The sequence below is a fragment of the Eretmochelys imbricata genome, chromosome 11 (assembly GCF_965152235.1).
Source record: "Eretmochelys imbricata isolate rEreImb1 chromosome 11, rEreImb1.hap1, whole genome shotgun sequence".
Lineage (NCBI taxonomy): Eukaryota > Metazoa > Chordata > Testudines > Cheloniidae > Eretmochelys > Eretmochelys imbricata.
This window is the reverse complement of record NC_135582.1, coordinates 82988649-83010259: the sequence shown is the minus strand read 5'-3', so window position 1 is coordinate 83010259 and position 21611 is coordinate 82988649.

Below are 21611 nucleotides of genomic sequence, written 5' to 3'. Positions count from 1 at the left end.
CAGCCGCACCCCCGGGTGCCTGCAGACGTGCAAGGGAGATCGGAGTGTCTGGGAGTTTCCCACGCCGGGAGCCCAGAGACCCACAGCCCGTGGCCTAGAGACTTCTCCTCTGAAGTAACCTGGGTGAACGAGCCATTGTCATGCTGAGTGACGTCAGCATGTTCTGGTTGGATCCCCACTGACTCAACGGCAAACACATTGGCCACGGACAAGGCCCTGGGCTAGGGCAAGGGGGAGTAAGGAGAGTCTGGGTCCCCCTGCCCTGGCTGCCATCCATCCTCGGGTGGCTGCCCACGTCCCCATTGCGCCACTAGACTGCACAGCCCAAAGAGGACGGGCAACCATCTTGTCTCTGAACTCTCAGCCAAACAGCCCTGCACTGAAGGGCAGCCGTTGACTCTGGTCGTTGGGCCACACAGCCCTGGACGGAGAGGGCGGCCGCACGGACTCTGGTCGTTGGGCCACACAGCCCCGGTCGGAGAGGGCGGCCGCACGGACTCTGGTCGTTGGGCCACACAGCCCTGGACGGAGAGGGCGGCCGCACGGACTCTGGTCGTTGGGCCACACAGCCCCGACGGAGAGGACGGCCGCACGGACTCTGGTCTTTCGGCCACACAGCCCTGGATGGAGAGGGCGGCCGCACGGACTCTGGCCGTTGGGCCACGCAGCCCTGACGGAGCGGGCGGCCGCACGGACTCTGGCCGTTGGGCCACACAGCCCCGACGGAGAGGGCGGCCGCACGGACTCTGGTCGTTGGGCCACGCAGCCCTGACGGAGCGGGCGGCCGCACGGACTCTGGTCGTTGGGCCACACAGCCCTGGATGGAGAGGGCGGCCGCACGGACTCTGGTCGCTGGGCCACACAGCCCCGACGGAGAGGGCGGCCGCACGGACTCTGGTCGTTGGGCCACACAGCCCCGACGGAGAGGACGGCCGCACGGACTCTGGTCGTTGGGCCACACAGCCCCGACGGAGAGGGCGGCCGCACGGACTCTGGTCGTTGGGCCACGCAGCCCTGGACGGAGAGGGCGGCCGCACGGACTCTGGTCGTTGGGCCACACAGCCCCGACGGAGCGGGCGGCCGCACGGACTCTGGCCGTTGGGCCACGCAGCCCTGGATGGAGAGGGCGGCCGCACGGACTCTGGTCGTTGGGCACACAGCCCCGACGGAGAGGGCGGCCGCACGGACTCTGGTCGTTGGGCCACACAGCCCCGACGGAGAGGACAGCCGCACGGACTCTGGTCGTTGGGCCACACAGCCCTGGATGGAGACGGCGGCCGCACGGACTCTGGTCGTTGGGCACACAGCCCCGACGGAGAGGGCGGCCGCACGGACTCTGGTCGTTGGGCCACACAGCCCTGGATGGAGACGGCGGCCGCACGGACTCTGGGCGTTGGGACACACAGCCCTGAGTGGGAGGGCAGCCATTTTGGCTCTGGCCATAAGGCCAAACCACCCTGAGGCTAAGGACAGTTATTTAGTTTCACCCATGGGACCTCGCCCCTTCACCCCTAAGGCATCCCCCATCTGTCACCATAAGACCCACACCATGATATAAGACTTTCGGGGTCAGGATGCAAATATGAGTAGAAGCAAGGAGTAGCATGTGACCCCTCTAAGGGCTCCTGCCACTCCTCTACCAATCTGGGGGTGTTTTATCTCCATCCATCTGCCTCAGGAATGGATTTGACCAATGGGGGAAAGTTCTGGGGCAGAGTGACCCGTCCGGAAGTGGGTCACGTGACCCCTCCGAGAACTCCTCCCAGTTGGGGTGAGCCTCAGCCCCTTAGGACCAGCCAGAGAGGGGATTTCACCAAATCGGGTAAGTGCTGTGGTGGGGTGACCTGCCCGCAAGAGGGGCCCATCACCGCTCCATGAAATCCCCCCACCGTCCTCTACTAATCGGTCAGGGTTTCACACACACCCCATAGGCCATCCCAGAAGGGAAACGTACCGATCAGAATAGGCAGTGCCCGAAGGTCTAGGCCAGAAGCCGCCGATCTCTGGAGCTCCATGTTTGCGTGGCTGGCAGCATCCTCCTGGAAGTCTCAACACAACACTGCGTGGAAGAGCCCGTCTCGTTCCAAGGATGTCTTTTGCAGAAATCGTGGCCTAGGCCTTCGGGCTAATCCTGTTCTGGATTGGTACACGTTTCCCTTCTGAGATGGCCTAAGGTGGGAGTGAAACCCTCGCCAATTGGTAGAGGGCGGTGTGGGGACTTTTTAGGGACCACAGGATCCTGTTGCGGGCAGCTCACTCCACTATGGCACTTCCCCTATTTGGTCAAATCCCCTCTCGGGGTGGCCCTATAGGGCAGACGCCCACTTCAATTGGTAGAGGACAGAGGGAGGAGTTCTCAGAGGGGAGATACAACCCCCTTCTGGATGGGTCACCCTGCCCCGCAACGTCCCCTGATTGGTCAAATGCAGTCTCTGGGTGTGTAAAATGGTGTTTGCCCCTGCCAAATTTTCGTAAAAGAAGGGAAGAAAGGCATGTACGTTTTGTGTTATCTATAAGGTGACCATCTTGGACTTGGCAAAAGAATCTGGTGACCTTTTGCCATTGGCGATATTAGTTTGGGTTGGGAAGCACACTGCCACGCAGGGATTGAATCCGCGTAGACAGGGTCTAACATCCAGGCAGAGACGACGCAAAGAGGGATAGGGAGGGTTTTTAGTTAGGTCTACTCACCCGGTCCTGTGTCCATCATCCAAGTCTGTCCCTGACGTCCAATGTCAAGAGCGCAGAAGCTGTCCATCGCTCTCCCTGCAAGAGAAGGTAGAAAGCACATCAACATTTCCTCATGGGTGTAATTGTTTGTGAGACTGGAGCATTTCCAGAGTTAAAGTTTTGTTACTCCACCCCTTCTCTAGCCTATCCTAGTCCTTTCCCCCATTGTAAATAAAGTCTTGTTTGTGTGGTTACCACTTTGTGGCCTTATTTTCGTGTGCTAAGGCAAGCTCTGACAGACGGGATTACAGAGGGGACTATGTGGGAAGACTTTACTGTAAGACTCCCCGCATCTTCTGAATGGGGTTTGGGTTCTGCCCTCTTTAAAGGAAGGAAAAATCCTGACAGGTGATCCTAGGGGGCTGAAACCCTCTGTGATGAGTTAGTAATCTGTCCTGTTCACCACTCTAGGATGGAGTCTGGGGTGCAGGCTCTGGGATGGAGTTTGGGTGCTGGGTGCAGGCTCCGGGCTGGGGCACAGGGTGGGGGTGCAGGATGGGTGGAGGGGTGCAGGCTCTGGGAGGGAGGTTGGGGATGGGAGGGGCTGTGGAGGGAGGGGATGCAGGGTCTGGAACGGAGTTTGGTTGTAGGCTCTGGGCTGGGGGAAGGGGTGGGGGTGTAGGAGGGGGGTGTGGGAAGGGGATGGGGGTGCAGGCTGTGGGATGGAGTTTGAGTGCTGGGTGCAGGCTCTGGACTGGGGCAGGGCCTGGGGGTGCAGAAGGGGTGAGGGATGCAGGCTCTGGGTCAGAGTTGGGGTGCAGGCTCTAGGCTGGGGGTGCAGGCTCTGGGAAGGAGTTTGGGGGCCAGAGAGGGGTGTGGGCTCTGGGAGGGGGGGTGGGGGCTGTGGGGAGGGGACTGCCATCACATGTGGCTTCCTTCCTCCCCTGCTCCCCCTCCTCATAGCCTCACTGGGGCTGGGGACAGGGCTGCCCCTTGCCCAGTGTTTGCAGGAGGGGTGGGTGGGTGGATCAGAGGGTCAAACACTCACCGAAGCCCCAGCGGCTGCTCAGGTGAGTCAAGCGGGTCCACTCCAGATGTCTCCCGCCAGAAGCCCCCTCGGCGTCTGGTGCCGGGAGAGGGCGGGGGCTGCCAAGCATGTGTGTGCCCCCTCCCGCTCCCCCTTCCCAGGTGCTCTTGTGCGCGGCTGGAGCTGCCGGCAGCGGAGGCCAGGGCGACCCGCGCTGCTTTCACTCACGCAGGGGGCTCGGGGGCCGGGGGGGGCAGATGCGATAAATCGATCCCCAAACACTCTCCCGTCGACTCCTGTTCTCCACCGCCGCGAGAGGGGCAAGCGGAGTCGACGGGGGAGCGGCAGGAGTCGACTCACCACCGTGAAGATGCCACGGTAAGTCCCTCCCCCAGCGTAGAAAGACAAACATGGCACATCCAGTGCAGGTCACAACAGCTGATTGCTCACCCCCCATATTAGCTTCCTTCTAAGAGCTTCCCCAGCTGTTGCAGTAACTACTCAGAGAAGCCTCAAGATGAACATCGAAGTGGGCTCTCTTCCTATATCTCTTCCTGCACCTGACGGTTAGTGCTTAGCTTCTGCCCTGAAGCATGAGGGTTTGGAGCCCTTACCCCCAGGTTATTTATCCTGGCTCTGGGAGAAGAGTGGGGGTTGTTACCTGCTCCTGCAAACCCGGCAGTTTTTCACTTTGAAACTTTTCTTTCTCCACTCCCCTAGGACCAAGTCCCAGCACCTGTCTCTTAAGGTGGTCTGTTAACTCTGCTTCTGACTCCAAACCCTGTTGTACCCAATTCTCTTTAACTGCCCCCAAATCCAATCCACAATCCTTCACCAGCCCTCAAGCTGCTGAAGCAGCACCAAACCCAAAAGACCACTGACACTCTCCCACAATGCTCAGTTTATGTTAAACTCCTTACAAGTGGACTGAAATGCCTCCTTTCCCTGGAAGCCATCCTGCCCCCTTAGGCATCTTCTTCCGCTCCCCATGTACCAAGGAGGGTGGGCTCCTCAGCCACCTCCATCCCTCCGGGTCCCCTACCGCTGCCCCCATTTCCCTCTTCATCTCATCTCAGGTTGACCCCCGTAACTGGAATGGGCCCTGATTCTTCCGTAACCCTTTATCCAAACAATCCATTACCCCGGCTTGCCAGAACCCACAACTACCATCACCATAGTCCGCCATAATAACCCCCTCCAAGCAGCTGCCTGGGCTGTTGCGGAGGGGGATTTACAGGCTGCCACTCAATGTATGCGAGTCATGGCACCAAGATGTTAGAGGGCTTCTCCCTTCACCCTCTCACGCCCTGGATCTTCTCGCTGAAACAGAGAGCTGCAAAACTAGCGAAGGTGCAGACAATTAGATGTTTGTGGGGGTTAGATTCCAGCAAGCAATGACTCCAGTTTCCTTTTGCCTTTTCCCCTCAACCTACTTCCTGTTTGCCCCTAATTTATACAGTAATATTCTCAGCTATACCTTAACCTATCATTTGACTGAAATTTAACTAACTAATCCTAACATACTGTAAGATGATTATCCAACCAATTATATCCCACCACCTTAATTGGTTTATACCCAGCAAAATCAATGATACAGCAGACAGAAACAATCCAAGAACCAGACAGAGACCATACAGATTAACAATAGAGAAGTGAAAAGAAAAGGAGTACTTGTGGCACCTTAGAGACTAACCAATTTATTTGAGCATGAGCTTTCGTGAGCTACAGCTCACTTCATCGGATGCATACCGTGGAAACTGCAGCAGACTTTATATATACACAGAGAATATGAAACAATAGCTCCTCCCACCCCACTGTCCTGCTGGTAATAGCTTATCTAAAGTAATCATCAGGTTAGGCCATTTCCAGCACAAATCCAGGTTTTCTCACCCTCCACCCCCCCACACAAATTCACTCTCCTGCTGGTGATAGCCCATCCAAAGTGACAACTCTTTCCACAATGTGCATGATAATCAAGAACAAGAAGTGAGGGTTTCACAATCACAACTATTGATAGGTGAGTTCCTGCCAGACACGATGCTATCAAACTAAGTTTTCTTTAACCGTCGTAAGATTTGTTTCTTTATCTGGGGGTGACGGGCACTATTAGGAGAGAATCGTCTTTCCAGCAGCCCAATATCTCCTGATTTCAAGGTGAGCGGCTGCGAGGCGCTAACAGGAGGTGGCCGCGCTGTTTACGGGGACCTGGGGCGTGCTGGAACTGCAGCAGTTCTTGGCCAGAATGTATTTTCTGTGGGGAAATAATTGGGTGCCAGACATGAACTCTGCTTGTGCGCAGTGGGGCAGAATCCCCCAGGAGCAGATGCGGGGTCCGGGGGTCACGACTCACAGGATGGGCCGTGCTCGAGGCTCTGCGTGAGCCACGGTGACACAGAGGGTTGGTGGACAGCAGAGTATCACAGAGCTGTAGATTCTGCCCGGCACTCTGTGGTTCTCAGCCTGGGGCCCACGGGCCCCTTGCAGCCCGATCAGCACAGGTGCGGCCCACGTGACTTCCTCAGAGACACACAAATAGTATATACGTTGTGTGGCTGCGGCCCGCGGAGCACACAGAGAGCTGCATAGGCAGCCACCATGGCAAATAGGTTGAGGACCACTGCTGTAGACAAGGTACCACGTGAAGGGGCCTGATCTTGATGGCTCCCTTTCTCAGTGTCTTCTGAGCGGGAATTGGATTTTCCACGGGGCAAGATGAACGGCTGAAGCCATTTGCTTAAAGAAAACAGACAGTGCTCCAGGTAACGCTTCAACTCACAGCCTCAGCCTCCCTCCCCTCAGCCCTGCCCATCAGTGCCAGGCGCTAACGCCTTGCCCCCCTGGAGCACGCCGGGGAGAGCTGCCTCCTTGTCTCAAGGATGGATTTGTGGGGAGGGAGGTTTGCGTGAACCACATAAAATCCATGTCACCGTCCCCAGGAAGGCAGGAGTGGGTGGCCTTCCTTCAGCGAGAAAGCTGGTTCCGGCCACCGCCTGTTTACGGGAAGGTGGGTGGTTTAAGCCCACCAGGGCTGGAACTTCTCAAGCGGGAGCTTAAGGTGTCTTTTAAGAGGAGGAGGAAGTGTCTGTCCCAGTCCTGTCGAGCCCCACCTGTCTCTTGTCCTCCTTCAGCCTCTCTCCTTCCCGGCTGGGCAGATCGAGAGGCAAGCAGGGCCAAAGCACAATCTTTTCGGGCCCAGTGCAAACACTCTGAGCAGGGTGGGGCGGGATTCTGCTCCTCTGGCCTCCCCCAGTTGTCTCGTGTTGTGATTCTTCCCCCAGGACCCGCGGGATGGTGAGTGGGGCAGCAGGCACTGTGGGGTGGGCACCTGTTGTTGCAGATGCAGGTGACCCTCGAGGGGGCGGCTGTGTATTCCCCGCGGGGCCGGGGGCTCTACTGGACCCCGCTCAAAGGACCCTCTACGGCAGGGGTCTCAACGTCCTGGCCCACGGGCCATCTGCGGCCTAAGGACCTCCCCAATGTGGGCCGCGGGGCTCCAGCAATTTTGGGGCCAGGTCTCTCCCTTGGCCCCGCCCGCCACCCCCATGTGCTCCCCTCCCGTGCGTCCCCCGGGCGATTTAAAATGGCCTGGGGCCCTGTCCCCCACCGGCAGCAATGCGGAGCTGAGCGGCTTCCTGCGTGCTCACCCCACGTGGCTGCCGGCCCCTCCCTGCGCCCCAGGGTGGGGCTGTGACTCCCCCTGCTGTCCCTGCCCCGAACGCCCCTGCGGCCAATGGGAAGCTGTGGGGGCAGTGCCTGGGGGCAGCAGCGCACAGAGGCCCCCAGGACCACCCCGCCTTGGAGCCCCTGGTAAGCCCCGTACCCCCCACCCCCTCCCAGAGCCTGCACCCCCATCCCCTCCCCACCTACCCCCTGCTGCTCCCAAACTCCTTCCCAGAACCTGCAACCCCACCCCCTCCTCCTGCACCCCCACCCGCTGCCCCAGCCCAGAGCCTGGACCCAGCACCCAAACTCCATCCCCCACCCAAACTCCCTCCCAGAGCCCAACCTCTCACCCCTCCTGCCCCCAAACTCCCTCCCAGAATCTGTACCCCAATCCCCTACCCCAGACCTCCTCCCCCACCCAAACTCCTTCCCAGAGTTCAACCTCTCACCCCTTCTGTACCCAAACTCCCTCCCCGAGCCTGCACCCCAATCCCCTACCCCAGACCTCCTCCCCGACCCTAACTCCTTCCCAGGGCCTTAGGCAGGTGGGGGGCGGAGTTCGGGGGGGCGGGTTCTGGGTGGCATGAGTGACATTATTGGCCCCCTGGGAGGATTTGAAGACTGGCACGGCCCTAAGGTAAATTGAGTTTGAGGTCCCTGCTTTTCAGGGACGTCATGCGAGAGAATTAGCAGACTGTGACCCCGCTGGGTAAGGGATCCTGTCCCCTCAGCTATGTGAAGCCGTGGGGCCTGCATTTCTGCCTCTGGTCAGGTTCTTCCCTGGTCAGTTAGATTACAAGGGAGTGGGTCGCACAGTCCACAGCCCCAGTGTTCACCTTCATGCCTCCCCCAGCAGGACAGAGGAGTCAGGAAAAAATGGACGTGCTCATTCATCTCCATCCCTCCAGCTTTCATGGGAGCAGGAGCAGTGTCCTGTCCTATCTGCATTACTCTCACTCACATCCAGGATCTCTGGGTAGCTCGCTTCCTGGGACTGGCTCCATGTGTGGGGAGGGCTCTGGGCTCTCCAGGTTCAGACAAAGGCAGGTGTTTAACACCAGAGCTCTCTGGTGCCTCAGCAAGCCCCCCAGAGCCCACAGATCCTGAAAACGGCTAGTGAGGCTGTGACAGCTCCCCCTCCCCCAGACATCGGCCTCTCCCCTGGGGGGCGGGGGCGGCTGGGTGACCGTGTGCCCATCATTCACATCCGATTCCAAACAGTTGATGAGGAGCTGTGAATTCCAAAAGAGAGAGAAAACCTTTCGCAGAGAGCTAGCCACGCCCAGGCCCTATTCAGGCCAAGTCTGATGGGATCAAGTTTGCAAATGTATTCTCTCTCGTTTGGTCTTCACAGCTTCTCCTCCACTGTTCCGAATGGGCCACATCCCCCCCGGATTGAATTTAGTTGGGGATTGGTCCTGCTTTGAGCAGGGGGTTGGACTAGATGACCCCCTGAGGTCCCTTCCAGCCCGGATGTTCTGTGATTCTATGGCCTTGTTAGCCCTGGTCCTCCACACAGTGATGCTTCATCCCCGTCTCGGCAGGTTTCTTCACCTGCAAACTGCAGCTTGACCTCCCGCAGCCGAAGAAGTGGGCTGAAGCCCGAATCAATGCGTTCGTCTTCAAGGTGCCACAAGACTCCTCACTGTTTTTGCTGAAACAGACTAACAGGGCTCCCCCATGAAACGGGTTACAATGGTTGGGTGTGACCCAACCACATAACAAAGAAGTGCTGTTCAGAAGCAAACGGAGACATTTGATTTCCTTCTTTCTGAAGTTAAGTTTCTGCGGGCTTTGACTGTATGAACCTGGAAGTGTTTTGTAGCTCACGGATGAAGTGTTAGTTAGCCAGCCAGCCCATCTTCTCGTGTTCGTTTTTCTCTCTTCCTCAGGGCCCTTTGGTCACATATTTGGATATTACTTTACTTTGACAGGATGGAGCACAACTTTATTGAGGATTTTATGAGACAAACGATCATTTGCCAGAAGAGTCCTTTTTGATTTTATTTTAATTAGGGCTTTCGATGAACCGCAATTAGCTCACGCAATTAACTCCAAAAAATTAATCGCAATCAAAAAAATTAAAACTGCAATTAATCATGATTAATTTTTTAATTGCGATTTTTTTAGGTATGATTGATCACACTGTTAAACATTGAATACCAACTGAAATGTATGAAAGATTTTGGGGTGTTTTTCTCCTTTTTTCAAATATATTGATGTCCATGACAACACAGAATACAGGGCTCACGTTCTAGGATGATGGTTTACAAATATTTACACTGTCAAAGTAATAAAAGAAAGAGCATTTTTCAGTTCCCCTCATAAAAGTGCAGCAGTGAAAGCTCTTGGCCGTGAAAGTGCAACTTACAAATGTAGATTTTTTGTTTTGTTCCAGAGCTGCACCCAAAAGGAAAACAGTGTAAACGTTTCGCGCCTACAAGGCCACCGGACGTTGAGAAGAGGCGTTTGCATGACACTTTTGTAGCCAGCATTGCATGGTAGTTATGTGCCAGGCATGCTAAACATTCGTATACCCCTGCATGCTTTTTCCACCAGTCCAGAGGACATGCTTCCATGCTGATGATACTCGTTAAAAAAAAGTAATGTGTGGATTAAATCGGTGACTCAGCTCCTTGGGGGAGAATTGTCTGTCTCCTGCTCTGTTTTACCTGCACTCTGCCACAGATTTCATCTCCTAGCCATCTCGGATGATGACCCAACACGTGGTGTTCATTTTAAGAACACTTTCACTGCAGATCTGACAAAAGGCAAAGAAGGACCAATGTGAGATTTCAAAAGATAGCCACAGGACTTGATCCAAGATTTAAGAGTCTGAAATTGGACTCCAAAATTTGAGCGGGATGAGGTATGGCGCATGCTTTCAGAAGTCTGAAAAGAGCAACACGCCAATGTGGAAACGACAAGATCCAAACCACAGAACAAGAAAATCAACCTTCCGCTGGTGACATCTCAATCTGTCCTCAACATGGACGCATGACCTCTGGAACGGTGGTTGAAACGCGAAGGGACGTATGATTCTTCAGCACATCTGGCCTGTCAATATCCTGCGATGCCAGCTACAACAGTGCCCTGTGAATGCCTGGTCTCCCTTTTAGGTGACACTGTCAACGAGAAGTGGGCAACATTAGCTCCTGCAAATGTCAACAAACCTGTTTGTCTGAGCGATTGGCTGAACAAGTAGTAGGACTGAGAGGGCTTGTGGCCTTTCAAGTTTTTCATCATTTTATTTTTGAATGCAGTTATTCCACTTCTGTTACGTGTGAAAAATGCAGATTTTTCTTCCCCATAATTACAGCACTTACTCCTAGACAACATTTGCTGACTGGCTTTAGCAAGAATCATTAAAAATGGGTCTTCACACATTTAGCACTGACTGTCAGCCCCTGCCATGTTGTGATACCGTTCAAAGCACAATACACTCTTTTGATGAAAGTATTTTAGTGCTTGTAGGCCCGGAATGTATTCAGCTGATTTTTAGAGCCCGTTAGACTTTTGGTACGTTTTTCAAAAGCATCTGTTTAAAATAAAGTAGGTCTGGGATCGGGCACCTGACAACACAGATGGGGGCCTAGTGGGCTGTTCAAAACAGGTTAAGTACCAGGGGCTAGCTCCACAAAAATACTGAGCTGGGCTTGGCTGCTACTTTCACTTTAGCTACCTAAATCTGACACTGAGATGCTGCCGATCCTCAACCCCCCCGAGCCACAGCCTAAATGTAAGGGGACTGTTGCCCCCTTACTAACAGTCAGTGGGGGTGTTTTGGTTGGCTAGCTCCCAGTACTAAAAGGGGAAGGATCGATGGGAAACCAGGACCCTGAGACTGATAGTCCCCAGGAACAATGGGGAGAGGCCAACGCTCCAGGTCAGCCTGAATGACAGGGCGAGAAGGCTAATGAGGGAGTCAGGAGGCCAGGGGGGTCCCGTCCTCCGTGTGAGCTGGATTTGCCTGGGTCAGACAGACAGAGTGGGGCCGAGCTAAGGAGAAAGCAGGGGCCCGAGCTGAGCTGGGGAGCGGAGCTGTGCCGATCCAGAGGGACCAGTAAAGCAGCCCAGAGAGAGCAGACCTGTCCTGGGAGCAACCAGAGCCAGAGGGGCCAGAGAAGCAGCCCAGGGAGCTGGGGGCAGAGCAGCAGCCGTGCAGAGACCGAGTGGTGGGGCTGGGGCTGGAGCAGTCCGGAGCTGGGTGCGGTGAGCAGCTGGGGAGAGCGAGGGGGACCCTGGGCAGCGGGCCCCGCACAGGGAGACGCCTCAGCCAAGGGGCTCTGCAGGCCAGGCTTGGATCATAACCCCGACAGGGCGGGGGCCACACTGGGAAGAAGGGTCCTGCCACTTCGAGCCTGAGAGCGTGTGGCCACCACCAGAGCGAGTGTCCGACCCGCAGCATCCCCGCAGCACGGCCAGGGCTGGAGAGGGGCCTGGGACTCACAAGGAGCAGACTGTGAACAGCCCTGACGTTCCAGAGACGCTGTGTGTGATGTTCCCTGCCACAGAGCGGGGTGATGTGTTTCCTTTCACCTTTCCCATTTTCCCTTATTCTCTTTAAAATTAATTGTTGATTAAATAACTTGCATTTGCTTTAAATTGTATGTAATGATCAGTGGGTCAGAGAAGCGCCCAGTGCAGAGAGAGTACCCCGGAGTGGGGACACCCGACCCCTGTCCTAGCTGACCACCGCAGGGTTGGGGGTCGAGCCCCCCAGGAATCCTGGGCCCAGTCTTGTTGGGGTTACGAGGACTCTGCCAGACAGGAGTGTGGAAGGGGAGTCCTCGAGGGCAGGGAGGCCACTGGGTAAAGGGAGTGGGAGCGAGGACTCAGATCCTTTCGCTAGCCCACTTCACCGGGGTCGTGCAGAAGCCAGGACAGTTCCCCACAAGAGCGGGACTATTCCCCCGCTTACAGGAAGAAGGAGGTGCCTGAAAGTAGGACCCACAAAACCCAGCATGCGAGGCATCTCCACACCTACGGGAAAGGCCGATGGGAGGGGTCTGTCCTGAGCCCCACCCCTCTCTGGATCTCAGGTTACGAGGTCTGGCTTGGAGAGAGGTACCTCCCCCGGCTCCCGCCCGCCCAGCTTTCCCCCGCCCCTGCCCTGCCCTGCCCCGGCCGTACCTGGTTCCAGCCAGGCCCTGCCGCGGGGTGGGACCAATACTGCTGCCAAGGCCGTCCCGAGGGGGGTGCGGGCTCGGGGCAACCCCCCTTCCTCCCCAGACCCCGCCCCGCTCCACCCCTTCCCCCAAGACCCTGCCTCCTTCCGCCCCTGAAGCAGCAAGATTAATCCCATACCTTGCATTGATTGTGACTTATTTGCCTGATTTGAAACGAGACCAAAAGGACCTGAGTCTCCTCGCTGTCGATAGCCCCCCGCTCGGCCAACCAGCCCTGAGACTCTGAGGGGCGGGCGGCTGAGAGGTCTCACCAGAGGTCCTACAGGACGGCCAGGTCACCATCAGAGCGGATCGCTCTCAGATCCAGACCCACCTCTTTGTGAGGACCTCCCGCGATGAGAGCAACCCCCCTTGCCCACCCTCCACAGACACCCCTCCTTGGGAGAGAGAGGGAAACAGGGAAAAAAGAAGCAAGAGAAGAGGAGAAAGGAGGGAGGAAAGAGGAAAAGGGAAACCCAAAAGGATAAACCCCAAGGTCCCCAGTGACTCCAAGCGTCAAAGTGCTCGGTAGGAAATCACATTCTGCCCCCTTAAGCCAGTGTTTTCTGTGCCGAGAATTCTGCCTGCAGCAGGTGCATCAGACCCAACAGCTTCCAAACCTCTCGCAGCCTCCGACCTTGTCCAAGGGACGTTCGTTTTCTGGCACAACCAGGGGTAGGAAAGGAGAAAACTCCACAGAGGCTCCTCCTCATGCTACGATGTGAATCCTAATTCTCTCCCCGTCCTCGAGCGGAGACCGGGAGAAGGAGACGTGTGGCAGCAAAGCCAGGGGGGTCTCAGCGACTGCCCTGGCCCTGCACCTCGGCCCTGCCCCGCTGATGTCGGGGTCTCTCTGTGAGGTCACCCCCTCCCCAACACCTTTGCCCAATGGGCTGAGGTCCTGCAAAAGGCCTTTGTGATGCCACTGCCCCCCCACCCCTCCCCTCCCAGCTGATGTCCTGCCCCTGCCCAGCCTCTTGGAGCTTATAGATTCATAGATATTTAGGTCAGAAGGGACCATTATGATCATCTAGTCTGACCTCCTGCACAACGCAGGCCACAGAATTTCACCCACCACTCCTACAAAAAAAACCTCACACCTATATCTGTGCTATTGAAGTCCTCAAATTGTAGTTTAAAGACCTCAAGGAGCAGAGAATCCTCCAGCAAGTGACCCGTGCCCCATGCTACAGAGGAAGGCGAAAAACCTCCAGGGCCTCTTCCAATCTGCCCTGGAGGAAAATTCCTTCCCGACCCCAAATATGGCGATCAGCTAAACCCTGAGCATATGGGCAAGATTCATCAGCCAGATACTACAGAAAATTCTTTCCCAGGTAACTTGGATCTTACCCCATCTAAAACCCATCACAGGCCATTGGGCCTATTTACCATGAATATTTAATTACCAAAACCATGTTATCCCATCATACCATCTCCTCCATAAACTTATCGAGTTTAATCTTAAAGCAAGATAGATCTTTTGCCCCCACTACTTCCCTCGGAAGGCTATTCCAAAACTTCACTCCTCTGATGGTTAGAAACCTTCGTCTAATTTCTAATCTAAATTTCCTAGTGGCCAGTTTATATCCATTTGTTCTTGTGTCCACATTGGTACTGAGTTTAAATAATTCCTCTCCCTCTCTGGTATTTATCCCTCTGATATATTTATAGAGAGCAATCATATCTCCCCTCAGCCTTCTTTTAGTTAGGCTAAACAAGCCAAGCTCCCTGAGTCTCCTTTCATAAGACAAGTTTTCCATTCCTCGGATCATCCTAGTAGCCCTTCTCTGTACCTGTTCCAGTTTGAATTCATCCTTCTTAAACATGGGAGACCAGAACTGCACACAGTACTCCAGGTGAGGTCTCACCAGTGCCTTATATAACGGTACTAAAACCTCCTTATCCCTACTGGAAATACCTCTCCTGATGCATCCCAAGACGACATTAGCTTTTTTCACAGCCATATCACATTGGCAGCTCATAGTCATCCTATGATCAACCAATACTCCAAGGTCCTTTTCCTCCTCCGTTACTTCTAGTTGATGCGTCCCTAGCTTATAACTAAAATTCTTGTTATTAATCCCTAAATGCATGACCTTACACTTCTCACTATTAAATTTCATCCTATTCCTATTACTCCAGTTTACAAGGTCATCCAGATCCTCCTGTAGGGTATCCCTGTCCTTCTCTAAATTAGCAATACCTCCCAGCTTTGTATCATCTGCAAACTTTAGTAGCACACTCCCACTTTTTGTGCCCAGGTCAGTAATAAAAAGATTAAATAAGATTGGTCCCAAAACCGATCCCTGAGGAACTCCACTGGTAACCTCCCTCCAACTTGACAGTTCACCTTTCAGTAGGACCCGTTGTAGTCTCCCCTTTAACCAATTCCCTATCCACCTTTCAATATTCCTATTGATGCCCATCTTATCCAATTTAACTAATAATTCCCCATGTGGCACCGTATCAAACGCCTTACTAAAATCTAAGTAAATTAGATCCACTGCGTTTCCTTTATCTAAAAAATCTGTTACTTTCTCAAAGAAGGAGATCAGGTTGGTTTGGCACGATCTACCTTTTGTAAAACCATGTTGTATTTTGTCCCATTTACCATTGACTTCAATGTCCTTAACTACCTTCTCCTTCAAAATTTTTTCCAAGACCTTGCATACTACAGATGTCAAACTAACAGGCCTATAATTACTTGGATCACTTTTTTTCCCTTTCTTAAAAATAGGAACTATGTTAGCAATCCTCCAATCATACGGTACAACCCCTGAGTTTACAGATTCATTAAAAATTCTTGCTAATGGGCTTGCAATTTCTTGTGCCAATTCTTTTAATATTCTTGGATGAAGATTATCTGGGCCCCCCGATTTAGTCCCATTAAGCTGTTTGAGTTTCGCTTCTACCTCAGATATGGTGATGTCTACCTCCATATCCTCATTCCCATTTATCATGCTACCATTATCCCTAAGATCCTCTTTAGTCTTATTAAAGACTGAGGCAAAGTATTTGTTTAGATATTGGGCCATGCCTAGATTATCCTTGACCTCCACTCCATCCTCAGTTTTTAGCGGTCCCACTTCTTCTTTCTTTGTTTTCTTCCTATTTATATGACTATAGAACCTTTTACTATTGGTTTTAATTCCCTTTGCAAGGTCCAACTCTACTTGACTTTTAGCCTGTCTCACTTTATCCCTACATATTCTGACCTCAATAAGGTAGCTTGCCTTACTGATCCCTCCCTTCTTCCACTCCCTATATGCTTTCTGCTTTTTCTTAATTGCCTCTCTAAGATGCTTGCTCATCCAGCTTGGTCTACAACTCCTGCCTATGAATTTTTTCCCCTTTCTTGGGATGCAGGCTTCCGATAGCTTCTGCAGCTTTAATTTAAAATAATCCCAGGCCTCCTCTACCTTTAAACCCATAAATTCTTCAGTCCAATCCACTTCCCTAACTAATTTCCTTAATTTTTGAAAGTCAGCCCTTTTGAAATCAAAAACCTTAGTTGCAGATTTATTTTTGTTAATCCTTCCATTCAGTTTGAACTGAATTAGCTCATGATCACTTGAGCCAAGATTATCCCCTACAACCATTTCCTCTATGAGGTCCTCATTACTCACCAAGACCAAATCTAAAATAGCATCCCCTCTAGTCGGTTCGGCAACTACTTGCTGAAGGAATCCATCAGCTATCGCATCTAGGAAAATCTGAGCCCTATTATTATTACTAGCACTCGTCCTCCAGTCTATATCTGGGAAGTTAAAGTCTCCCATGATCACACAGTTTCCATTAGTATTTACTTTATTAAAAACATTAAAAAGGGCTCTATCCATATCCAAATTAGATCCCGGCGGTCTATAGCACACCCCAAGCACTATCCCAGGGGAGGCTCTAATAGTTTTCTTCCCCAATTTAATTTTTGCCCAGACAGACTCAGTCATATCCATTTCATCGCTTCTTATTTCTTTACATTCTATCTCATCATTGATATACAGTGCTACTCCACCACCTTTACCTTTATTTCGGTCTTTCCTAAACAGCACATACCCTTCAATACCTGTAGCCCAGTCATGACTACTATTCCACCAGGTCTCTGTTATACCTATAATATCTGGTTTCACTTCCTGCACCAGTAACTCTAGTTCCTCCATTTTGTTACCTAGGCTCCTTGCATTAGTGTACAAACATCTTAATTTTTGCTGTTTAGCCTCACTCACATTCTGTACCCTATTAGGCACGGTTATTTTACTACCAGTATAACCTATTAGACTTGTATCTACACTGCCCTTCCTCCTACCTACAGCTGTATCCACTCTTACTTCATTTTCTTTCCACTCTATGCTTAATTCTGGCGTGGAGATTACCTGGACATCTCCCAACCATCTCCCCCAAATTCCTAGTTTAAAGCTCTCTTAATCAGTTGTGCCAGCCTCCATCCTAGAAGTCTATTTCCTTCCCTACTCAGATGAAGTCCATCCCGAGAGAACTGTCCTCTATCCATGAATGCCTCCCAATGGCCATACATCCCAAAGCCCTCCTTATAGCACCACTGCCTAAGCCATCTATTGATAGTCATAATCTTGTCACACCTTTGTTGCCCTTCTCTAGGAACAGGCAGAATCCCACTAAAGATCACCTGAGCCTCAATTTCCTTAAGCGTCCTCCCCAGCCTAGCATAGTCTCTCTTAATACTATCCAGCGAGAATCTAGCCGTATCATTTGTTCCCACATGAAGGATAATTAGGGGATTCTTTCCCGCTCCCTTTAGAATCCTTTTCAACCTCAGGTCTACATCCCGTATCTTAGCACCCGGAAGACAGCACACCCTCCTATTTTCTGGATCAGCTCTGGTTACAGGCCTATCTATTCTTCTCAGTAAAGAGTCCCCAATCACATAGACCTGCCTTTTCCTAGTGACTGTACTATTCTCCAGTCTATCCCCTGTTCCCGCTGGCTGCAAGTTCTTTCCATTCCCATTCTCCCTTGTAATCCTTTTTAACCCATCCTGTATCCTCCTGGGGCTCATATTTGGTGTAATCTCCATTAACTCTTCCCCTTTTCCTATAGGACTAACCTCTCTTCTCTTCTTCCTTGCCCTGTCACCTTCAGTGACTACCTGCTGAGCCCCTTCCTCATTTTCCAACTCTGCAAACCTATTCTTAAGCTCTATTTCTCCTTCACTAGCCCGTCTTTTCCTCTGCCTAGTTCTTTTAGTCACATGCTTCCACTGACCACTTTCCTCACCCAGTCTCCCCTCAGAATTCCCTAGTCCTGCTTCCATCTGCAAGTCTGAGCTTTTCCCTTCAGATACCTCAAGTCTTTGCTCCATAATCTGCTCAAACCCCTTCCTAAACTCTACCAGACTTTCCACCTGCATCTCCAAACCTCGGATCTTTTCCTCCATCAGCTCTATCAGACGGCACTTCATGCAGACAAAACTCTTACCAGGTGCCCCCTCCAGGATCATGTACATACCACAGCTTCCACATCCAGTCATCTTCATTGTGTCTTCTGCTACATGGGTCACTCCCACTGCCACCTCTGTACTCCCACTGCCACCTCGGAGTTGTTGCCCCCGGATCTCCGCACTCAATGACTGGTGAGTCGGGGGATGGAGCCGGCTATACAATAAACCACCAGTTTTTCATAAATTAGTCGACTTAAGGCCAGAAGGAACCATTGGAGCATCTAATATGACGCCCTGCATCTCCCAGCCCTCCCGTGTATCACAAGAGCTGCTTTATGATGAAAGCACTTTACCGAAAGGCATCTAGTCTTCACTGGAAGACATCAAGAGATGGAGAATCCACCACTTCTCTTGGCAGTTTGTTCCAGTGATGAGTCGCCCTCCCTCTTACAAATCTCTGCCTTGTTCTAAGGAGAATTTTTCTGATTTCTGCTTCCAGCCATTGGTTCTTGTTCTGCCTTTCTTTGCAAGACTAAAGAGCCCTTTAAATACTTGGTGTTTTCTCTCAGCGAAGGCACTTGCAGGCTGCCATCAACTCACCTCTCCATCTTTTTAAACACTAAACAGACTGAGTTTTTCAATTCCTCCTTATAAGTCTTCTCCATCCCTCAAATATGGCTCTTTTCTGCACCCTCTCCAGTTTTTTTTAACGTTATTTTTGAAATGTGGACACCAGAAAGGGATGCAGTATTCCAGTGTCAGTCTCCCCACTGCTGAATCAGCTCCCTTTCCATCCTCTCTTTATCTATCCATGGATGGCGTCACGGACTCACAGGACTTGTGCTCTCTCTCAGCCTCGTACAGTCCTTGGGAGGAACCCCCTTCAGTGTGACAGCCCTTCTTGGAGATCCACTCTCTCGAGGGTTAAGCCGTAGGCCCTTCCGCCTCCTGGAACCCCTCTTCTCTGAGCCTTGAGCATGCCTGTCTGCCATGGGCCCCCTCAGGGAGTCCCCTCACTCTGGACCCCTGGGGCCTCTACTCCCAGAGGGAAGAAAGCAACCCCGATCTCGAGACTGCCGTGACTCTCAGCCAGCGTAAAAGAGAGGGGTTTATTGAGCATCTGAACACAGCACAGGAAACTCTCAGGGCCTCAGGCCTAACCTCCCTCTGCACAGTCCATCTAGGTCTCTCCTGCACCCGTGTGGGCTCTGGCTGTTTTCTCTCCCCAGTCCAGAAGCCCTCTCCTTCCAGCTAAGCGTCCGATATCACCTTCCCACAAGCCTGTGTCCTTTCTCTTCTGTCCCAGGTGAACAGGCTGCCTGGGTCTCCTCTATCTCAGCTTCTCCTCTCCTCCCTCTTTTCTTTCCCCCTGGCTGGAAGCAGTCACCGGGTCTTCTCTCCTCAGCCCATTGTCCTACTACTGGCCCGACCTGGCTATGAGTTCCAAGCTGGGCCTCCCGCTCACCAGTCGCTGGGGTATCCATTCTCCAGGCCTTTGCCTGAGGGCCCAACTGACAGGAGAGATCACCGCTGGTCCTCTGTAACAACAAACTACCTCTCCCACCAGTGCCACCTCATTAAACAAACAGCACCCAGGGAAACTGAGTCCCACACTCTGTATGCAAACCATTGAAAAACCAAGAAAATCCCCCCGTCATCACCGATGGCTTTGGCCCTGTTCCCCACAGCATCGCACCGGGAGCGGATGTTGAGCGGCTTGCCCGGTATGACACCTAAATCCTTGACAGAGTCACGGCTTCCCGGAGTACAGTTCCCCCTCGGTGGCCCGCCTGCTCTCTCCTGCTGCCCCCACCCACTGCGCCAAGAGGGGACCTGGTGACTGGAGCTGCTGTGGTTGTGTGAGAGCGCCGGGCTGAGAGACCAAAGGGCACCTCCGTTCTGGAACAGAGGGGTCTGGCCGGTAGGCGCAGTCGCCCCCGGTTTGGGGCACAGAAGGGGCTGTGGCTGGCAGCAGCTTGAAGCCCGTCCCCCAGCTGCGCTAGGCACTGTTTGAATGAGTGCAACGTCCGTGTTACATACGGGCTCCTGGGGCTCGGTCGGAAGCACTGAACTTCCTCAGAGTTCTCTGTTTGCAAGGTCGGTGCCAGGAGATTAGAGAGACAAGGCGGGGAGGGGATCTCTTTCATTTTCCAACTTCTGCTGGGGAGAGTCAAGCCTTCGAGCTCCACAGAGCTCGTCCTCAGGCCCTGATCTCTCTCCCCAACAGAAGCGGGTCCAATAAACCATATGGCCTCCCCGGCCTGGTCTCTCGGTGTTTTCTGCTCCCACGGGCGTGGCTGGGAAGGGCCACAGGGCTCAGCAGGCTCAGTGAGAAACCTCAGCCCCACTGGAGACAGGAGGGGAGAAAACCTCACAATCCGTGTGGTCACTGCAGGTCTGTGCAACTGCCCCCTCCTCCCTCAGTGGCAGTCTGTGGGGGAGGTCTAGGGTGGCCAGATGTCCCGATTTTAGAGGGACAGTCTCGATTTTTGGGTCTTTTTCTTATATAGCCGATTACCTCCCACCCCCGTCCCGATTTTTCACACTTGCTGTCTGGTCACCCGAGGGAGGTCTGGCAGCCCCCTCCCCAGCCACAGTCCGTGCGTGCCCAGCAGTCTGTGTGTGTCTCAGCAGCCCCCTGCTCACTCCCACGTGGAGCCCAGATCGGGGTGGGCTGGGCCTCTGGTTTGTTTGATGCCTGAAGGGTTTTCTGGGCACTAACTGGCACCCCAAGTTTCTCCTACTTTGAGGAAATCCCTGTGAAAACTCAGCTTTTCTGGGTGTCTGTTTCACACCCTCTGCCAGAGACGTTCCCCATTCTTTCTCCAGTTCAGCTGGCAGCAGGTCTCGTGCGAGGGGCGGGGGAGAGCTGAGATTTCAGGCTGCCGTCTTATGGCGGGATTGCTGCGATTAACTGGCTGAACGTGCTAATTCTGAGGACGAAACGGGGAAAGGGGCAGAGATCGAGAGTCAGGGAGTGAAATGGAGAAAATACAGGAAGCATTTCGAGCAAGGGCGAAGTGCAATGACCAGAATCCAGAATATTCTCTGCACCCCTTGTCTAACTCTGGGCCTGATTCTCTTCTGCATTGACGGCCCTTTCCCTGTCTCCGGCCGTGTCTGGAGGGCTTTATGCCCCTGTGCAGCCCCTTCACACTGCCAGGAAGGGAGAGCTGTTATGGAATCTTAGCCCAAAGAGGAACCAGGCCCTGTGTCACCTTCATCCTGGGTTTCAGATGACCCCGAGAAGTTGGGGGGCCACCGGGGCCTAGAGCATGGCCCTGCCACAGAGGCCCCGCCCCCGGTCATCCTCTTCCCCCGAGGCCCCGCCCACTCAGTGTTCACTCCTCTGGCCCCCGAGGTCCCCCTACCTGCCCCTCGCTCCTCTCCACCTCTTCCCCCAGGACTCCACTCACCCCCTGCTTGCTCCTCTCTGCCCCTTTCCCCTAAGGGGTCTACCGGGGGGTCACGGGGCCAGGCACCCGTCCCTTTTCTCTGTCTCTGGTGAGCGGGGGGCAGTGGGGTCCTTGGGGAAGGAGGTGGAGCAGGACAGGAAGAGGCACGAGAAGACGGGGCCGTGGGGGAAAAGGCCGAGGGGGGTGGGGCGCAGGTTTTGGGGGAAGAGGCGGAGGGGGGATGGGAAGAGGCAGAGCAAGAGCAGGGCATCGGG